General features: G+C 40.2%; 2 pseudogenes; both read right to left on the bottom strand.

Moving 5' to 3' along the window:
- Positions 1 to 334: 334 nt before the first annotated feature.
- Positions 335 to 2,522, bottom strand: LOC102866528 (annotated as a pseudogene).
- Positions 2,523 to 8,078: 5,556 nt separating this feature from the next.
- On the bottom strand, positions 8,079 to 9,933 carry LOC102866130 (annotated as a pseudogene).
- Positions 9,934 to 10,107: the final 174 nt, after the last annotated feature.

The raw sequence follows: 10,107 nt of genomic DNA, 5'->3' as shown, positions 1-10,107 counted from the left end.
AGATCTTTTGTTCATAGAGTTGCTATGAGTCGTGCTCAACTCAACGGTAATCAACAACAACAACAACATCCTTTTAAAAGCTGACACTGCATGTATATAAAATAGAAATCTGTTGGCTGAAAAAACTCAAGCTGTCCTTTACACCAACACCTGGAATTTTAATCTTGAAATGAAAATCCTGGAGCTCATAGCATCTTCCTTTGATCTACCATTATGATCACTGCTCAGCAGTACCTACAATGCTGATTTAAGAAAGATATTATTTATCTGTTATGACTCTGCTGTATGTACATTATTTTTACTTATGAAAAGTACATAACCATTACACAACAATCTACTCATTCTTTTGTATACTCTTCATGGAAAAATTTTTATAATCATCCCTTGTGTGGCTGTTGCGTTTTTCTTCCGTCATGCTCTTCACTTACGCAAGTGGCCCCTTCCCTTAAAAAGAATAAGGACTTTTGAACGAGCCTCCAATTCTATCCCACAATGTAAAATATTGTCTACAATTATAGTCAAAGAATAGGTCTGTATGATGAGATACACCATTGATGCAGTCTGAATATTTTTGTGACATGAAAATCATCATCATGAATGGACACTGTCCAGATATTGACCATGACATACAAAGTTTAATAAACCACCTTATGTAAAGGAAAAAGAAAAGGGTATATATGGTAAGGCAGACCCTGAAGGAAACCATCCACAGAGTGAAAAGCATGACTTGCAAATGGAGTGGTAACCTTCCAAACATAATGAGGTTTGTGTATATATACACTTATAAACAAGCCAATGGTGAAGGCCTCTGTGAATCCAACAGATTAATATATCATTGAATAAGGGGAACAATATTATGCTGCCAACAAGTTTAATCCAACCATATGGAAATCTCCTACATCATCATATAATTTACTATAATCTTGCACTTCTACTAAGAATAAGAAAACAGTGGGAATACTTAATCCATGGCAATGACTGGACAGGAAAATTCCAGATAGACTTGATTCTTTAAAAACTGTGGGTGTTTAATCAATGAATGATCAAAAATAAAATAATAGCTTACTTAGGCAAAGAAGAAATAAAGGATAAAAGCACCAATATTTGTTACAATTAGAAGATTAATAGTCTGTTGGAAGACATTATCCTCTGGCCATGACACTGGATATGCATATGTTGTTGTTGTTATGTGCCGTCGAGTCATTTGCGACTCATAGCGACCCTATGTACAACAGCCCTAAATCCTGCTCTATCCTGTGCCAATCGCACTGCCTCTGACAAACCCATCCCGATTACCCCAGTCACTGAACCAATCCATCTCATAGATGGTCTTCCCCTCTTGCGCCGTCCCTCCACACTCCCAAGCATGATGTCCCTCTCCAACATGCCCAAACTATGTCAGACGAAGCCCCAGAATCCTTGCCTCCAAAGGAGTTGCTTGGTTTAATCCTCCCCAGGATGAATCTGTTTGTTTTCTTCGCAGTCCATGGTACATTCAATACTCTTCCCCAGCACCACAGCTCAAAGGCATCAATTCTCCTTCTGTCCTCCCTAGTCATTGTCCAACTCTCTGATGCATAACAAGTGATTGCAAAGACCATGGCCTGTATCAGGCGCCCTTAGTCTCCAGAGAGACACCGTTGCTCTTGAGTACTTTAGAGAAGTCCCTAAAAGCAGACTTTTCCATCGCAATACGCTTTTTTATTTCCTGACTGCTGGTGCCAAGAGTGTTGACCATAGAGCCGAGCAAACTGAAGCTGTGAACAATCTCAATCTCTTTGCCATCCATCCTGATGCTACCAATTGGTCCAGTGGTGAGAATCTTTGTCTTCTTGACATTGAGCCTCAGTCCATACTGAAGGCTGCAGTCCTTGACCCTCTGTAGCAAGTGCATGAGGTCCTCCTCAGTTTCAGCAAGCAGGCTTGTGTCCTCCGCATAACACAGATTAATAGATCTTCCACCAATCCTGACACCACACTTCTCCTCATAGAGCCCAGCCTCCCGGATAATCTGCTCTGCCTACAGGTTGAAAAGATATGGAGATAGGACACATCCCTGGCATACACCCTTCCCAATTTTGAACCATGCAGTCTTGCCCTGCTCTGTTCTGACGGCTGCCTCTTGGTCCAAGTATAGGTTTCGCATTAGAATGATCAAGTGTTCTGGGATTCCCATTCTTCTCAGAGTCAGCCACAGTTTGTTATGATCCCCACAGTCAAATGCCTTTGCATAATCAATGAAATACAGACATTCTTCTGGTATTCTCTGCTTTCAGCTAAGATCCATCTAACATCAGCTACAATATCCCTAGTACCACGACCCCTTCTAAACCCAGCCTGGACTTCTGGCAATTCTCTGCTGATGTGCTGTTCCAGTCGTTTTGGGATAATCTTCAGTAGAATCTTGCTTGCATGTGAAATCAATGAGATTGTAGTTTCCACACTCAGTTGGGTCACCCTTCTTTGGATATACATATAGTGTGAAAAAAATAATAACCTGCAATGTTGAGTACAAGATCCATTTTAATTCCTGGAGCTGGTCAGCTACTGCTTTGGCTTCCTCAGCTTCCCTCACTTCTAGCCTGCCACTGATCTCAGCAAACACAAGTGGGCCATAAAGGTCTTTTGTGTCTCTCTTATTGTGTAACATCCACTCAGAAACAACCCAAAACTGATCCTCCTCTGGCGGTTTTTCAGAGGCAGTTAATCACAGGAGATGAGATTGTCTATTCTTCTCCAGGGTAGCTGGTGGATTTGAACTGAATGCCTTCAGGACTGCAGCACAACTTCTTGCCACTAGGCCAGCAGAACTGATGTTGCCAGTTAGTTTATTCCCAAGTATCTAAATTTGTGTTTGGCTATTGTAAATGGCATTGCTTTCTTAGTTTCCTTTTCTGTGTTTTCTCTGTTTCTGCAGAGGAATCCCATTGATTTTTTTATATTGATCTTGTATCCCGCCACCCTACTAAATTGTTCTACTAGACCTAACAGTTTGTTGAGTCCTTGGGGTTTTCTGTGTACACTTTCATATTGTCTCCATAGAGTGATGGTTTTACCACCTTTTTGTCTATTTATATACCTCTTACTTTCTTTTCTTGTCATCTTGCAGTAGCAAGTACTTCTAATACAATATTGAATAGTAGTGGTGAAAGTGGGCATCCTTTTCTGATTCTTATTCACAAGGAGAATGCCTTTAGTCTTTCTCCATTCAGAATGATATTGACTCTTGGTTTTGTGTTTATACTTTTCATTATGTTGAGGAAATTCCATCCTATTCCTATTTTGCTGAGTTTTATTAAGAAGAGGTGCTGGATTTTGGTGAAGGCCTTTTCTGTGATAATTGATAGGATCATACGGTTCTTGTTCTTTGCTTTGTTAATGTGATACATTACATTGATTGTTTTTCTTATGTTGACTCATCCTGACATACCTATTATGTATCCCACTTGGTCATAATGAATTCATTTGTTTAATAACTGTTGAATTCTATTGGCCAGGAATTTCTTCATCTATGTTCATGAGAGATATTGGTCTGTAGTTTAATATTTTGCTAATATTTTTGTCTGGTTTTGAAATTAGGGTTATGCTTGCTTCATAGAATGACTCTAGGAATGTTCCTTCTTTTTCTAGTTTTTAAAATAATTTAAGTAGAATTGGTGATAGATCTTATCTGAATGCTTGGTAGAATTCAGCTGCGAGGCCATCTAGCCCAGGACTTTTTTTGGATGTTGTTGTGTTGTTGTTGTTATGTGCCATCGAGTTGCTTGGGACTCATAGCGACCCTATGTACAAGAGCTCTAAATGCTGTTCTATCCTGTGCCAACCTAGCCATCTCAAACGCACTTATTCCCACCGCTCCAGTCACAGAATCTAACCATCTCATCAAAGGTCTTCCTCTCCTTCGCCACCCCTGCACTCTGCCAAACACGATGTCCCTCTCCAAGGACCAATCCCTCCTTGCAACATGACCAAAATATGTCAGATGAAGCTTCAGAATCCTTGACTCCAGGGAACATTCTGGCTTCGCCCTCTCCAGGACAAACCTGTTTGTTCTCCTAGCAGTCCATTTTCTCCAGCACCACAGCTCAAATGCATCAATCCTCTTTCTATCAACCCTATTCACTTTCCAACTCTCTGATGCATAGCACATAACTGCGAAGACTATAGCCCGGATGGGCAGTCTTTTTATGACTGGATCAATTTCATCTTTTGTGATGAGTCTGTTTAAGCGTTCTACATCTGTCCATGTAAATCTGGGTAGGACATGCATTTCAAGGAATTTGTTCAACTCCTCTAGGGTTTCAAATTTATCTGCTTATCATAATACTTTTATATTATCAATTTAATTTCATCTGGTTCTATTGTGATGCCACCTCTATAGTTTCTTATTGAAGTTATTTCTGTCTTTTCTTCTGTTAGTTTTGTCAGTTTTATTTACTCTTTCAAAGAACTAGCTTTGAATGTTGCTGGTGGTTTCAACTGGTTTTCTGTTTTCTATCTCATTTATTTCAGCTCTTGTCTTTATAATTTCCTTTCTTCTAGGAGCTGTGAGGTAATAGCATTGTTCTTTTTCTACTTGATGGAGGTGTTGACCTAGGTCATTAATTTTGTTTCTTCTTTTTTAACTGTTCCCTGAGGACTTCCTTAGCTGTATCCTATAGAATTTGGTATGCTGTATTTTCATTTTCATTTGTTTAGAAGAACTTTTTAATTTCATTTTTTATTTCTTCAATGACACAATTGTGTTCTAGCTCTGTATTATTTAACTTCCACATTGGTGGTTTTAAAAAATTTATCCTCTTTTGGTTAATGTCTGGTTATCTGTCTGATCTGAAAAAGATACTTTTAATTATTTCAATTTTTTTTAATTTGTTGAGCTTTGTGTCATAATATATGATCCATTTTTGAGAATGTACCATGTGCACTTGAGAAGAAAGCAAATTGACATTTAGTTGGGTGCAGTGCCCTGAATACATCTACAAGGCCAAGGTGGCTGATTGTATAGTTTAGATTTTCTTTTTTAAAAATTTTATTTTATTAATTTTAATGAACATTTACAGATATCCATTCATTCATTGTTGCATTTTTCTCTGCATCTTTGTTAAGTCTTTTTTTTAGTTGATATATCCTTTGGTAAGAGTGGTGTGTTAAGAGTCCCCTATTACTTTTGTGATACTATTTTTTTCTTCAATTCTGTTAACCATTGTTTTATGTAATTTGCAGGTCTACCATGTGATGCAAAGATATTGACCCAGGTTATGTCTATTTGATCTATTGTGGATTTAAGCATTATATAGTGTCCTTCCTTACCTTTTATGGTGGTTTTCATCCTGAATTTTATTTCATCAGAGATTAGTATTGTCATTCCTGCTTTTTGTGAGATGTCATTTACTCGGTATGTTTTTTCCACCTTTGATAGTTTAAGTACATATTTTTCCTCGCTTTTTAATTGTGTCTCTTGTAGGCAACATATGGGCTTTGCTTTTTTATTCATTCTGATTGAAATATAATGTGGTAAGTGAAAGGATAATATCTATATGCATACAAGGAAGTCCAGTGAATACCACTGTCACTCAACTGTATGCACCAAATCCTAAAGCCAAAGAGGAGGAAATAGAACATTTTCACCAACTTTTGCAGTCAGAAATCAATTGAACATGCAATCAGGATGCAATAATAATAATGGGCGACTGGAATGTAAAAGTTGGGAACAGGGAAGAAGGATTGTTGTTATTGTTAAGTGCTGTCAAGTCGTAGGGAACTAATAGTGACCCTATGAATGAAAGATCTGAACACTTGTATGACTTCCATCATTTCTCCAGTTTCATGGGGTTTCCGGAGGCAAGTTATTTCGGAAACGGATGCCACTCTTGCTGACAGCTTGTTTAATAGGGGAGCTTCACCAAACACTATACACGATGGATAACCATTATCACATTTGACACATCAATGTCACAGTGTTCAGCATCACAGCAACTATGAGTTATCTCTGTACAGCAAGTGGACAGACCAGGGCTATATGACCTAGAAGAATGTTTGACCAAAACCAATTAAAACCAGGCCTGAGGGCCACTGATTACAGTAACCCAACTTTGACTAGGTAGCATCACTATCTGTCCACTAGGCAAAGTGAGCTCTCTCGTTGTTGTTGAGTGTCATTAAGTGGTAGGTGACTCATAGCAACGCTATGAACGAAAGACCTGAACACTTGTATGACTTTCATGATTTCTCCAAGTTCACAGGGTTTCCAGAGGCAAGCTATTTTGGAAGTGGATACCAAGCCTTCTTGCTAGTCTTGCTGGTTCTGCTCATCTCGCTAGTCTGTTTGTTCAGCTTTAGAGCAATATCTGACAGACAAGCAATTTACCAAGAAGAGCAGGTGAAAGACATTTCTCCATTACAAAAGGAACTAATTTGGGGTTGGCTTCGCCCATTGTTTGTGCATGTGACTTAGTCCCATCCTCCCCAGTCCCTGCTCCATCAGCATCCATTTCTGCCCCTCTCCTTCCAACTCCTGCCTTACCTGGCCAGCACTCCTATCTCCCTTCCTCTCAGCCAACTCTTGATATGGCAGGCTTAGACCTCCAGTCACTTCTTTGATGCAGGTCTCTTCTGTTGCTGCTCTGCTCTCTCACATGGCTGCTGCTGCTACGTGGTTTAAAATCCTGAAAGGTGTGTTTCATCACTGTATTCTTTTTCCATACCTGTTCAGTATGTACACCAACAAAATAATTTGAGAAGCTGGACTATATGAAGATGAATGTGGCATCAGGGTTAGAAAACAACTAATCAACAATTTACATTATGCAGATGACACAACCTTGCTTTCAAAAAGTGAAGAGTGCTTGAAATACTTGCTGAAGATGATCAAAGACTAGGGCCTTCAATATGTTTCAAATTTTATCATCAAGAAAACGGAAATCTTCACCACTAGGGCAATAGACAACAATATAATATAAGGAGAAAAGATCCAATTTGTCTGTAATTTCATCTTGCCTGGCTCCACAATCAACATCCTTTGTACAAGCGGTCAAGAAATGAAAAGGTGTGTTGCATTGGGGGAAATCTGCTATTAGGGATCTCTTCAAAGTTCTAAAGAGGAAGGATGTCAGTTTAAAGACTAAGGTGCACCCGATCCAAGCCATGGTATTTTCCATTGCTTCATATGCATCTTTTAAGTTGGACAATGAATAAGGATGACAGAAGAACTGTTGCTTTTGAATTGTGGTTTTGGCAAAGAATATTGACTATCCCATGGACTGCCAAACGAACAAACAAGTTTGTCTTTTTTTTTTTTTACAAGTTTGTCTTTGAGGAAGTGCAATCATGTTGCTCCTTAGAGGTTATTGTTGTTGTTAAGTGCCATCAAGTATGACTCATAGTGACTCTATGAACAGCCAATGTGGACTTTGCCCTATCCTGTGCCACCCTCATCATCTCTGACACATTCAAGCTGATTGCTGAAGTCACAGTGTTAATCCATCTCACTGGAGGTCTTCCTCTCCTTCATTGATCCTCAATTTCTCCAAGTACATTGTCCCTTTCCAAGGAATAGCCTCTCTTAGCTGCATGTCCAAAGTATGAAAGATGAAGCTTTGCTTTGTTACCTCCAAGAAGCACTCTGGCTGCACATATTCCATTTCTGTTTGTTCTTTTGGCAGTCTATGGGATATTCAGCACTCTTCTCCAGCACCACAACTCAAAAGCATCAATTCTTCTTCTTCATTAGTCTTCAAACTGATATCATTGCTCTTCAGCATTTTTGAGAGGTCCCTGACAACAGACTTGTCCAATGCAATGAGTCTCCTGATTTTTTTTCAAGGATTAAAATAGTTATTTTAGGTTAAATAAGAAATTGATTTTTCAAATAAGCTGATATTATCTGGAAAACTCATCTGTCCCCTAGAAGTCCAAATTGCTTTCGTTGCTATGTCCCATAACCTGAGCTGTAACCTGAGGATAGAAGTCAAACAGTGAGAGGAAGGAAAGCATCGCTGAGGAGTCATCTTTACAGAATGTACACAGGGGTTGTTCATGCTGAGTCCCAGCATTACAGTAAGATGCACAGGTCTGTGAGATTAGTCCACCGGGTGGCTCAGATGGACGTTTCCTTCCTGTCCTTGCTTGGCGATGACTTTCCTTGCTCCTTGGTAGCCTTTGGTTGCTCTTTCACTGCTGTCTCTCGGTGGCTGAGCTCTGACCCCATGCTGGAGTTTTCTCTTTAGGGCTGTCAAAACTGGATAAATTATGTATATTGTATTGAAACAGATGAGGGAAAGAACAGATTAGAAGTGTTATATGATTGAGTATTATGGTTAGCACAGGAATCCAGAATTAAGGTTGCATAGAGAAGTGTACTCGGGGTGGGGGTGGGGGGAAGGGACGTGGGAATTGTATACTAATTAAGGAATATTTTTTTCTTCGGAGGGGGAAGCGAGCTGGTGGGGAGGGGTGGGCAGGGAGAAAAATGTGGCAATGAATGAATGGAAATCGAAAACCTCTGTAAAAAAATAAAAAATTAAAAAAATTCTTAGCACTTCAATAATCTTTCTTCTTTTCATAAATCCTTTATGCCACCTTGCAAACCTCTATGTAAACAATTCAAAAGAAACTCCTGTCTTCAGATCTTCTCCTTGATGCTCTCCTGGGTGTCTGGCAGTGTTGTCATAGTGGCCATGTTAGGCCACCGGAGAGGTTTTGTCACTGGCTTTAGTACTACATTTCCAAAGGGATCTTAAACGTGTGTGAAAAACACATACAGGACACAATTGCTAATCTGTACTGTAGAGCTGAGTACTATGAAAATGTTCTGTATGTTCATCTTTGTCTCCAGTTCCTTGGAGATAACATAGTCCATGTGCACAATCAGTCAGGAAATGAGAAGAGTTACATTCTGGCAGTTTCTTCAGCAAACGTTGGAATTCCTGCACTTTCTCACTCTCGGTGCCCCTCCCACATGCTTCTTCAAATCGGGGCATCAGCTCTTTGTTAAGCAGAAGATCTCGCAAATACTGCTTTAGCAAACTGGCTATTATGTTAGGTTCGTATTCATCCAAGTTCGGAGATTCTTCTCGGTCACAGGTGGCCTTTAGCTCATCCACCTTCAATTCCTGAAACTAGGTAGATGTCTTCGTATTGCATGCTATGCTTCTTGACATAATCTAAATACTCTCAGAAAACCACAGGCAGAAAAATGCCATCGTGCATAATGGTTCTCTCTGCTGCATCAGCCCAGGGAATCCCAAAAATGGGCCTGTGACTCGGAACATCAGCTTGAGGCACTTCTGGCTCTGGAACTGGCATTTTCTTTTTCTTCTTTTCCTTCCACTGTTGAATAACATGTGCTGCGGCCAAGTTTTTCCAACTTCTTCTCTTTATGCTTTTCTTCTTTGGGCTTTTTTATTTTAAATTCTTTTTCTTTTTAGAAAAGCCAGGCATCTTAAAATCATGGATTCCCTTGGACCTCTTCATTTTGGAAGGATTTTCAGCTTCATCTCCAGAGCTGTCTTCCTTAAAGGTGGCATAACCTTCAGTCCTTTTTCTTAAATGTCCCCCCCCCACCATGGTCCTTCTCATCATGACACAAAGTCTGATGATCAAAGGTTCATGGAGGCTGTCGTGAGGACATGAGGGTTCCCCAGTGTGGTACAATCCAGGAAACTTAGTGAGACTGACCTCTTCATAACTGGGGGTGCTGGTAAGACCACTGCCATGCTCCTCCAGGCGGTGCTCACTGAAGCTGCTGGGGGGAGGCAGGAAGCACTTGGTCAACCTGACTCCCTGCCGAGAGGCAAGGCTATCTTCTGTTACCTATCCATCACATCAGTGCCTGCTGCTGCCAGACCACCTCTCCTGCCACAGCCACCACCTCCAGGTGCTCACGCCGTAGACCCTACTGCTGGGAGCTCTGGGCCATCCCTCAGGAGCCTTCATGTCTCCTGATTTCGTGACTGGTGGTACCAAGGATATTGATTGTTGATCCAAGGAGGATTAAACTATTGACAGCTCCAATCCTTTCTCCATTAGTAATAATGTTGACTGTTGGGCCTGTGATGAGGACATGTTTTCTTGATGTTGAGATGTAATCTATATTGAAACCTGTAGGCT

Source organism: Elephantulus edwardii, unplaced genomic scaffold (genome assembly GCF_000299155.1).
Source record: "Elephantulus edwardii isolate Elephantulus edwardi_28Jun2011 unplaced genomic scaffold, EleEdw1.0 scaffold00178, whole genome shotgun sequence".
NCBI lineage: Eukaryota > Metazoa > Chordata > Mammalia > Macroscelidea > Macroscelididae > Elephantulus > Elephantulus edwardii.
This window is presented reverse-complemented; position numbering and strand designations above follow the sequence as displayed.